Source organism: Cynocephalus volans, chromosome 3, assembly GCF_027409185.1.
Source record: "Cynocephalus volans isolate mCynVol1 chromosome 3, mCynVol1.pri, whole genome shotgun sequence".
Lineage (NCBI taxonomy): Eukaryota > Metazoa > Chordata > Mammalia > Dermoptera > Cynocephalidae > Cynocephalus > Cynocephalus volans.
Window position 1 is genome coordinate 118,035,679 of NC_084462.1, and position 12,196 is coordinate 118,047,874.

Below are 12,196 nucleotides of genomic sequence, written 5' to 3' on the forward strand. Positions count from 1 at the left end.
GCCATGGAGTAGCCAATTGCTACCAGTGCCTTCTTCTATTGAGATGTTTATTTAAACAAAGAAATCGTCAAACAGTAGTTTGAAGGAAGTTTTTTTCTTTTCCCTTTTTTATATTTTCTGAGAAAGGAACAGGAAAGGCAGGAGAGGTTTGTCCCTCCGTGTCACGGTTCACCTGCCCTGGAGGTGGAGTGTGGGAGCTTTGCAGGCTGCTCACTCAACTGTATTTGACTGGGGCCGTCAGCCCCTCAGCTTGCACAAGCATTGAATATGTCAGAAATCCTTCAGAGAAAGTGTAAATTGTAACTGGGCTGTTTCTGGTTCATATTTAATGCTGTTTAAAAAGCTTCAAGCATGTTGATGTCCAAGAGGCTATCAGATGTGTGGGCTGTGCAACTCAGCTGAGTTGTTGGTAGGTGCGTGATTCCAAGCAATTAGGATATGAGATAGTTGGTACAGATAATTTCTAGATATCTAAGAAGCTTGGAGTATTTTGTAAAGCAACCTGAAGTTAACCCTTTCTTCAAACAGGCCATCTGTGCCTGGGGTATGATTTTTCTACTGGGTATACCACTTTAAAGGTGCAACTCTTCTGGCAAGTGTAATCACTGATTTCCTTTAGAGGACTTGATGTTTATTGCTTAATTTTTTAAATGGACTGCGAAATGCTTTATAAGAACAAATTATTACTGTGATTAACATGGTGATAATTATTTTCTGGAAGTCTGCCTTCCCCTAGCATGTTAAAAGGCTAAGGCTCAGCTAGCTATGGAGTTGGGAAGAATTGTCACCTGGTTTCCCTTGTGAGAAGTCCTTGCCCTGCAGAGGAAGGAGGGTCCCCCTGGCACCCACATTTGCTGGAATGCTCTGGGCAGGTGACACATGGAGAGTCTTCATTCTATTGGTATGATCCAGTTTGTTTTTGTTTTTACTATTGTAAGAAGAAAGAAATGTAGCCTTAAAATGTATGAAAATGTGACCTTCACATGCTCAAAGTTATTTTTTTCTCAAGTTAACACATAGAGAATGAAGGGCACAATGTCTATGTGTATACACTCACCCCCAACTGGAGTTTAGAGATGTTAAGTGACTGTTTTAGAAGGGTCTTATATCCTTCTAATTCACAGCCTGTGCATATCTGAAAAAGTGACCCAGGTCTCTTTCTCAGTTAGTAACTTCAAACTGTAAAATGCGTTTCATCTTTAAAAAGTGTAGCCTAAAGGAGAACTGTTTATCCTTGGTGCCAGATTTCTCCACGTAACATCATTTCCAAAAAATTACTGGGGGATTTCCTCTGAGGAAAGAGGGGATGGAGCAGAGAATTGATAAAAACGAATGAAGAGGGAGACAGACCTTCACATATTGAAGAACAGACTCTGTAGTCTGGTAGCTGGCAGAAATGTTAAGTGCTTTTCACAGTCAACATTCAAACAGATTATCAGATGGCATATTTCACCCTGTTGTTACTTTAAATGAAGTGACCATGAAATCAACAAATCTGCTGTCAGGTGCCTGTCACTAAGATAGTTCTTTCTGTCACACAATGCCTCACTAGCAGGTAATGTGTTTTTAAGAATCAGTCCTGTGTCACCTCATCAAGTCCTTGTTAAAAAGATGAAATGAGACGGATGGTGTTGTCTACCATTGAGTTGACTGAAATTCAGTAGAATGAAATGTACGCTCCATGAAGAAATGCTTCAAAGAGAACAACCTCGGTACTGAGAAAGACTAGCTATCTCTGACCACACTTTTATGGGTCTTTGATTGTGTCCTTAGGATCACTGTGCACTTTTAGTTCTTTATTTAATTCTAGACTTCAAATTAATTAGATCAGATTTTGAACTCAGTGATGAGGACTAGGTGACTTAGGTTTGTGCCATCTAGCAGGAGATTCGTCAGAATGAGAACACAAACTTACTTAGGATCTCTAAGACATGCTTCCTTCTTTCCTTGAAGACGAGTATTAATTTATTGAGCTATAAGGAATGTTAGGTTCTCATAATGCATTTGGGGGTATTCTCTGGATTTTTGTCATTGTCCCATTTCAGCTGTCATTTGGCAACATGCTCTCTTTTGTATTTTGTAATGATAGTGGAAAAAGAGAAAAATCAGAAATCCAAATACAAACCATGTACGTATTGAAAACCACATGAACAGTGCAGTAAGCACCCATATCTTAGTTTGTATATTAATTGCCATGGTTTTTGCTCGATCAAAACTCTTATTCATATACAAATACATTTTATGTGTAAATTTGGTCTGGTATATTAGTGGTCATAAGTATTATTTTCTCTATGTAAAACAGCAGTACTAAGTACACATTAAGTACATTTACACCTTCTATTCAGAATCATTGATGCCATAGTGCAGTAGATTCTTTGAATTCTAGAGTTCGTATCATTTGGATTCAGTTCATACAGCTGTAGATAATTCAATAACAAATCTTGCTATAACGTTAAAGTCCATATTATGTTCAAAAATTATAACTTTGTACCCCATAAATTTATACAAATATAAATTGTCAATTTACAATTTAAAGAAACCTCAAAATATCAGAATATGGATTGAAATACAAAGGCATCTTTATTTATGCATGCATGCATCCATCCCATTGATTCAACCTTACTGAATATTTATTATGGAGTCATACCAGATTTTCACATTTAAAAAAATAATGAAAATCAATACCTGCTTTCCAGAAATTTAATCTGGTGGTGGAGACAAGCAAATGACTATTCATACCTATGGACAAGTGCAAAAGGTGTTACCTGTCCTGAGAGAGACAGGGAAGACTTCACAACCAAGGTCCCATTAAGATGGTTCTTGAAGGATAAGTAGGAGTTCATTGGGGAGAGAGTGAAAGAAAGGCATGCATGCCAAGGCATGGAGTGGTAAATGGGCCTGATGTGTTTTGGGGAAGGTTGCATAATTTAGTTGGGCTATGTTTCACAAGGAAAGTTATGTTCCAAAGACTTCATTTTTGAATGGTCAAGAGGAGAGTGGTGGGGGTGCTGCCTTACAGCAACATCAATGCACTTGAAATGTTGAAATACAACAGTCAGAACTGTGGCCACATTCTAGCATGGGTGTTATAGTGGGAGAATACTGAGCTATTAATAAATCCAGCAAAGGTCTTTTTAGATATGAACAGTCTTAAAATTGCTATAATTATTATTATTTATTGTTAATATTGCTACTGATATTATTTTTATTTCCCATTTGTGTTTTGTGTATTCGTTTTGGTCCTTTTTCTCATTTATCTCCAGACTTCCATAGATGGGTTTCTAGATGTTCTTCCTCAGGTTGCATCTGTAATGAGATTTGCAGTTTTCTTCACACTTCCTTACAGCTTGGTTGATAAAAATCACAATTTTGTTGTGTGTGTGTGTGTGTGTGTGTGTGTGTGTGTGTGTGTGTGTGTATGAAATATTCAGCTAGATAATCACACCTGTGGGCTCTTGTAACAACAGGAGTAATATATTTTATTTTTTCAAAATCATTATGTTTCAATTACCACTTAGATTAAAACATTGCAACATTGAGTTGGCATTTTTACTGCTTGAATATCTTGACCATAGAAATATCATTTGTAGTTTTAAATTACCTGATCATGTCTTCAGTATTATATGTGATATGTATTACACATTATGGAATAGGTTGACAAGAATATTTTCCTTATGCTTGTGGTTATTGATTCATCCAGCCTTTGAAGTGAAACTATGTACTCAAATGTATGTGGGATAATTAGCATTTTTCTAGCATTTTTCTCAGATGTTGTGAGGACGATTGAAACAAAATCAAATGGAAAACAAAAGCCTTAGATACATATGCACACAATTTTTAGGGGGATATGGGAAACCATTTATAATTTTATTAATTCATCAACGTTTGAGGTTATGATTTTTACATATATAGGATTATGATAGTTAGTCCTTTAATTACACCGTCCATTTAGAATATCCTAGTATCTTAAAGTGTTTATTGGGAATTACGGAACTTGCTTTTCCTGTCCTGAAATGAGCTCATGAAAATGTATGAAATGCTCTTGTCATTCGAGGTGGCAGGGGGTGTTTTTGGCAGCACAATAAGTTTTCCCCTATAAAGAATAGCTAGAATGTAGCAGTGAAGTGTCGGAATGCATGGAGATCAGATTAAATGTATTTGAATTAGTATCTCTATGGGTTTTATATCTCAAAGTCAAAATAGTCATTCTCATCAGATAAAAATATTCTTGACTGGAGAAACTCTGATCCAGAAACAATCTATCATTTGAATCCCCTGATTGTAATATGAATGGATATTCAAGTTCGAACACACTGAGAGCTAATGCTGTACCCCAGTGGTTTATTGAATCACAGTGCCATCTAAAGCGATCCTTTAAGAGGGAAAACCAGTCAGAATAAATATATAGATACCAACTACCAGGGCACCTCACTGTAGTACAATTCTCAATAGTTGAGTTTGTAAGTGGAATGTCTGTTCTGTCCCTCATCTAGGCAGTGTTAGTTACTGAAATACAAAAGTCCTTGCTGTGGACACTCTTGTCTTTAAGGTCCTCTGAATATAGAGTGACAATAATATTATAACATAACTTCAGTGTATATGCCATCAATAACTGTGACTCAAATAGGTATTTACAGCTAAGAGGTCAATCACAATTGCTAGGTATTACCCTTGTAATTACTTTATGTTATCGGAACTTTAAACTTGAATTCACTCCATCATGTCAAACTTTGGGGATTATTCCTTAAGTAATGATTGGTTACTGGAAGCATATACCAGAGAATCATGCTATTTTTGGATATGGACAATAGGAATCTCTGTAATTGTGATATATTATTTAAGTATCCCTTTAGGTCACATTGCTATTTTGTTTGTAGCATTGTTTTTCTCTTAACTTTCAAATATTACCCGTAATTTGTTGAACTCTATTCAAAATCTGCAGAGGCAGTGTTTCCAACACAAACAGCCTGAGGTACAGCATTTCTCTTCTTTTTGATTTATGGCATTTGGTGGTTTTCTGCCTTTTCTTAAATTTCTCTTGGGTTTCAATATAGTTCTTTGACTGAACCTAGTAGACCATTTTGTAAATAAGTATCTGGCTATAGCTTGTTAGGTGATAATATAGAAAACTTTAGGTAAATCCAAAGAGTATGTCCAAACATGAAATATAAATATACTGACAATCAGATACAAGATATATATTTTATGGCATAAATACTTGTTGTAAAGTAACTTGTTTCCAAAATTTGTTAATTATTAATTAATTATATTTTGGTATAGTGTAAATAACAAGGTTTTTGAATCACACGAACATTTAAAATACATGGGTACTTCAAAAAGTTTGTTATCTTTTAGTTCTATTTTCTTCAAACTTTTTGAAGTACGCTCATATTAGCTTTTCTAGGAGCTACGTATGCCAGGTGTGTGACCTTGAGCAAGTGACCTAAACTCTTTGACCTTCAATCAGCTCCTCTGGAAAATGATGAGAATAGTATCTATTTATAAGGTTGGGATAAGAATTAGAGAAAACATATGGGAAGTACCTGACACATAGTGAGTATTGATACATGGTGATGGCTATTATTATTTAAAATTACTCCTTCCCATTGGCCTTGAAATATGTGTAAAAAATACTTTAATTGAATGATACAATATCATCTAAATATAGAATATTATCTAGTCGTATAATGAATGGTAATTCTGCCCCAGGATATTAAAAATATATTGAACGTATTCCAGATACACCTGGACCTCCAGTGCTAACACAATTTGAATAACAAGGAACCATTCCAACTTTACTTTCTAACCTTTAGTAAAATTTGGCCTGATTTGCTCACAGAGTCAATTCTAATTGGTGGTAAAAGAAAGCCTCTATTTAAAAAAAGAATAAAAAGTAATAATCTCCATGTATTAATTTTAATAATGTGGTTTCTATTGGTTGGCAAATATTGGTTAAAGACTAATAAAAAAATAGAAACCACAATCCATGCTTTCATGAGGCTTATGATCTGCTCATAGAGAACAATATTCAGTGAAAGAGCTAAATAACAAGTTCGTAGTGTCAAATGGCAAGATGGCATGATTAAAAACTGTATGTATAAATACTAAAGAGATATGAAGAAAAGGAGAGATCAGAGTGGGCAATGAGTTAATGTTGGAATACTTCTTGAAGGAAGTCATTGAAACTATTGACAGACAAGAAAAGAAAAGGAAAGCTGTGAAAGTGCACACAGTGGGTTGTTTCCAGGAGCCAGAAAACAAAAGCCCATCTGGTTATAGGAAACATTAAGTAGTGTTAAGAAAAAAATATGAAAATATGCATGAATTAAGATCTTTTTTACTAGTTGCAGTTTTATTCAGTAGATGATATATATTCATTCTAGGTTTTTGAGCGATGGGTAGATTCTTTATTGCATTATGTACATACCAAAGTCAAGGCTGTAGTCACTAAGAAGTGGTAGGAATATTAGATGGTAAGTGGGTGAGAGACTAATATAACGACATGTAGGGGTCAAGTGAGGAACTTTTGCATGAGATCAGAAGAGTCATGGTCTGGTAGTAGTAGGGAGCTAAGCTACTATTACTCCGAGGTAGGTAGGTGGGTGTGTGTGTGCACATGTGTGTGTTTGCGTGTGGTTGGGACGGTAGAAGTGAGGGAGAGAGGTCACCTCCAGTTAGGAGGGTTGTAGGAGAAGCAGAGTCTCTCTAGGTAGAATGTGTGTTCTATGAGGAGGTTGAAGATGAAGGGAGTTTATTTGCAGTGGAATGGATGTTAGAGGAAGATCACCACTGGGAAAGCTGTGGTGGTAAGTGGGGTGAGGGCAGGAATGTAGATCCATAAATGGATGAAAGTCAGAGAAAAGAGGGACTGCATTTTGAATCTTGATGAGAATTATGGAATTAAAAGATGTGTATGATTAGCCTCAAGTTTCCCACTTATGGCATAAAGCAGTTTTGGTGACAGAACTGGCTAAAGATCTCAGTTGGTGACAGTGCTTGCTTTATTCATTTATAAGTTCAAGGTTCAGGGAGCAACAGTGTCTCAGAAAAGTTACAATTGTGACTTCTTTTTGCAGTTTTAAAAAGCACATTCATGTGAGAAATGATCTTTTTTACATTAAAGCTTAAATTTTTCTCTATTTTGTCTTTTAAGTAGAATTAATGATTCCCAGAATTATCTCAGAGAAAATGGAGTTCACTGAGCATTTCTGTTAATATATATATCTGTTCCCTTAATTGCAAAATTGTGCTTCAAATCTTAGTCCAGCAATTCAGAGTTTGCATAACAGGTTTAAGATGAATGAAGTGTTGATGTGTGTGTGTGTGTGTGTATATATATATATATGTATGTATATTTTATCATGAAAAGCTTATTATTGAGTTCTCTGAAATATATATCACTCTGTAAGTGGAAAATGTATTGAACAATAATACATGGATTTCTTTTTCTAGTGTTACCTGCATTTGGCTGTGCAAAAAGGTCATATGAGGGCTGGGGTGGTTATGCGGCATCCTGCAGACTCAAAGAGGCTCTAGTCCTTCAGAATTATCATGAATTTGGATGATACCTCTTGAGATATTACTTCTAAGCCTCAAATAATTTCTTTTGTCTCTGGGCATGGGAATCTATAGTAATTTGCCTGTTTATACTAGCCTCAGTGTTGACTAATAAAATAAATTTAATCCATTTCATATCAGACAAGCCCTTGTTACATTTTTTCTTATCTGGACTGTTGAGTGTCATGAAGAGAGACACATCTAGAAAAAGTTTAATCACTAGAAAAAAGTTGCAGGTTCTCTTGTGCATGAGTTTGCATAAAGAGAGCATGACTTGTGGTCATAGAGCTGGAACGGATGTTAGAGGTCAATTGCTTGCTCTCCAATCTGAAATAGGAATCCCCTCTTCAGTAGCCCCAGGCGTGAGGCAGAAGGGCAGGTATTGACTCAATCTAAGGAAGAGCAGTCATACCAAGACCTCAGAATTGGAAGGGACTGAGCTGTTATGTGGTTATTCAAGCAAAAGCTGGGAAATAAGCAGAAGAGGAAATTTTATTAGACCCCTTCTAAAGTTTTCTCTAAAATTCTGTAATTCTATAAAGCATGCTCCTTAATATTTGACTGGATTTCAAGGTCTATGTAGGAGTAAGGGGAGGAAAAGAGAATACTTACCTTGCTGAAGGATTTAAGGAAGCAAAATAGATTACATAGAAAAAGAAAACACAGTAATAGAGAGCCTAGCTTTCCCTTTTAAGAACATCTGAAATGATGAGTGAAGAGCATAGCAGACAACTCTTCAGTGCTGTTAATAATTAAACCACACCAGATTGCCCCTGGCAGAAATCTTTTATCACAGCAGCCTACACATTCTGAGCACATATATACTCTGATAGGTGCTATTCTGAGTGCTTTTGCAGTATTGTTTTCCTTTAGTGTTCCCAACAACGCTATGGGGTAGGCATTCTTATTATTCCATTTTATAGATGAGGACACTGAGGCTTAGCAAGGCTAAAGGGCCTTGTTTACAGCCATATGACCAGTGAATGGAAGAGATAGAGCACAAACCTAGGGCATCATCTAACAACTACTATGATTCAAACCTTTAACCAATAAAAGGAAAAACTAATGGAGAAGAATACCCTCATTCTTAAGTCATGCATGTTGAAGTATCGGGGTAAAATATGATGTCCTTTTGTATTATCCAGCAATTCCACTTCGGGGTATACATTAAAAATAATTAAAAGCAGGTTCTTAAAGAGAGATTTGTGTGCTCATGTTCATAGCAGTATTATTCACAATAGTCAAATGATGAAAGCAACCCAGTGTCCATTGACAGATGAGTGGATAGACAAAATGTGGTATATACATATAAGAGAATATTGATCAGCCTTGAAAAGGAAGGAAATTCTGACACACACTACAACATGGGTGAACCTTAAGGACATTATGCTAAATGAAATAAGCCAGTCACAAAAAAACAGGTATTGTCTGGTTCTACTTATATGAGGTAGCTAGAGTAGTTGGATTCATAGAGATAGAAAGTAGAATGACAGTTGTCAGGGACTAGGAGAAGAAAGGGATGGGGAGTTTTCTTTTAATGGGCATAGAATTTCAGTTTTGCAAGATGAAAAGTGTTCTGGAGATTGGTTGCACAATGGTGTGAATGTACTTGATGCTACTGAACTGTACACTTTAAAATGGTTAAGATGGTAAATTTTATGTATATTTTGCCACAATTTTAAAAAAGTCATGATGTCTGCAATTTACCTTCAAATGTTTCCCCCAAAATGTGTGTACACATGTATGTGTGCTTATAGATTGAGCAACTATTGCCAAACATTAATAATTGTTGAATCTAGGTTTTTAAAAAAAGGTATATGGGTATTTACTATTATTTTAACTTTTCTATACATTTGAAAATTTTAACCATAAAGGTTGGGGAAAATGTATAGTTATAATAGACAAAAATGATTCCATGCTTACTTAATAGTTACAGAATATTAACCAAATAATATCCTTCAAGTTACAACTTAAATATGATTTCTAAGAAATATTCTTAGAAGATGGAATGGGGACTCAGAAAGCTTATTCTCATTCCTACTGACTTCTTTATGTAAATAACAGCTCTTAGAATGCATACTAGTTATATCCTCCAATTTTATTGTGCCCATGTGTTTGAGTTTTCTGTTGCTATACAACAAAGGACCCCAAAATAAGTGACTTCCAATAAACAATGATTTAATATCGTTTATGATTCTGGGCATTGACTGGAGGGTTTTTCTACTGGTCTTACCTGAGATTGTCTGTGTGGCAGCATTCACCTGGCGCATGGGTTTCAGCTGATTGTGCAGATTTTCCTGCATGTGGCCTTTCTACATAGATAGTTTGGGCTTCTTTTATAATGGAGGTCTCAAGGTGGTGACACTTCTGCTGTGGCAGCTGGCTTTCATGAAAGCAAAAGTGGAAGTTACTTGGCCACTTAAAGCTAAGCAGGGGCCAGAACAGCATCATTACCGCCCCTTCCTGTGGTCAGAGCAAGTCGCAGTGCCAGCCAAGACCCAGGGGAAGGCAAAATAGATTCCACCTCTTGATGGGAGCAGCAGCAGAGAATTTGCAGCTATCTTTTATTCACTACAACATTTAAAACACTGTATAATCTGCCAACTGCTATAATATATGTTATGTAATGGTGAGTAAAAGGAAGCTCCTGCCTTCAAAGAAAGTCCAGTCCTATGAGAGAAGGGGAGAAGGAAACTAGCATGTATTAAGTAACTGTGTAATGTACTGTGCTATTTATGTATCCTTAACCAAAAGAATTCTGGGGTAGAAATGCTCCAGCCAAAAATGTCAGTAGTTCCAAGCTTGAGAAACCCCACTCAGAGCACTTGTCACATTGACTTGTTATCAGTTGTTTGCATGCCTGCTTCTCCAGATAAATTATATGCTTCTTGTGAACATTTTATCCTTTATCCTTGTATTACCAGTGCATGACACATGGTAGATAGTAAATGTTTTCTGAATGAATGAATCAAAAGAAGAATATGACCAGTGTCTTATGGAAGGTACAACTAAGGTGGGATGGGGTTTAAGAGAAAGAGAGATTCCTTCCCAGTGTGACTGATCAATCAGGAAGAACTTTGGAGAATTGGAGAAGCTATCAAAGGAAGGGTAGAATGTTGGGTGACAAGAGGGCACTTTAGCGAAAGGGAAAAGGGTAAAAAGCACTGGAGAGAAAGAAAAACACTGTGTTTTTAGGTAAGAGAGCTGTGCAGTGTGGCTGGAGCATGGTACATGTAAAGGAAGAATAAGAGATACGGCTGAAAAGTTTGGCTTGGAGTCACAGCCTGGAGAGGGTACATTTCTATTCAGTGATCAGTGAGGTAACTTAGAAGGTTTTTGATTGGAAGAAGGATCAGGGTTGTTCTTAGAAAGATTGCTCGCTCTAGGTATCAAGAGAAACCAGAAATACAGACTGGTTGAGCAATCATTGCTCTCATTCAGGTAATGAGCATCCCTCAGACATGATGCCATTGGAGGTAAAAAAGCAGAATGTGGACACAGGATGTGATTTGGGTCCCCCAATAGATAACAAATTGGGTGAGGACAGGAACCATGATGTTTACACCTGTGTCACCCACAGCACTTCACATGGCAGAGGGAAGCACATAGAATACATGTTCACCACAAGCGTGAGGCAGACGTAGTTTGGTGAGGCTATTTTCCATACATGATTGGGGAAACTAATCTCATTTATTTCTGGGAAAAAAATAAACAAGCATGTACTTGTTGATTGACTAGCATTTTGTTAATTGGTTGTGCAATGGTGAGATAGATGCATAAACTTTGAACAAGATAAGGAGACCACAGTTTGAAGGATTGAATCAAGAAGGGCTAGAACATCCTCTAGCCTCTCCACCTGGTGCCTTCATGCCGAATGCTTTCCTTGTCCTGCAAATTGCAGAGAACATCGCCTCCCAGAGTGATGCGAAGCACCACACTAAGAGGAGTTTCTTTAACCTTCATGTACTTATTTTGTTATCAGGGTTTTGCACACCTCCCCTAGGGTGGAAGAGGTAATTAAATTTTAGTATAAAAGACTTCCTACCAGACATCAGGCTTCATGGGGGAATAAAAGTAAATAATAGATAGCAAGGAATATCAACCACTGATTAGAGCCCGTTCTGCTTAATTATTTCAAAATAACTTCAAGGCAAGATTGTGGAGATTTGTAGATACTCTAGAGTTGACCAGTACAGGATGGGATTCAAAAAAGGATGGTATTTACCCTAAAGAGGTATTATGGTCTAGGAAACAATGGGGAATAGAGTGTTTTGGGTTATCTTTTTGGCTTTTTCAATAACTCCTGAAGTAACCTGGGTAAGGCATAATTCTGTTTTTATTCTCCAGTCTCATTATGAATAGGATACAACAATGTGGTCTTATTGTTGGGGACATTTGAGGGTTAATATAATTCATGTCCATGGGCACGATAACACAGCAGAAAGAGAACATGGGCTTTGGAGTCTGGGTGTGACTCTAGGATTTGCCACTTCTTAACTCGGTGACTTGAGCAGATGATTTGGCAATTTCCAACCTCAGTTCCTCAGCTATAAAATGGAGTTAATGATTGTTCCAACCTCTCTGTGTGTGATGGGTGGTTAACACATGTAAAGCTCTTAAAAGAGAACTGAGCACAAAG

General features: G+C 36.7%; 1 protein-coding gene across 4 annotated transcripts in view; it reads left to right on the top strand.

Annotated features, from left to right (window-relative positions):
- Positions 1-12,196, top strand: part of NPAS3 (neuronal PAS domain protein 3) — an 857,631-nt gene that overhangs the window by 360,944 nt on the left and 484,491 nt on the right. The gene's annotated exons all lie outside the window — the stretch shown is intronic.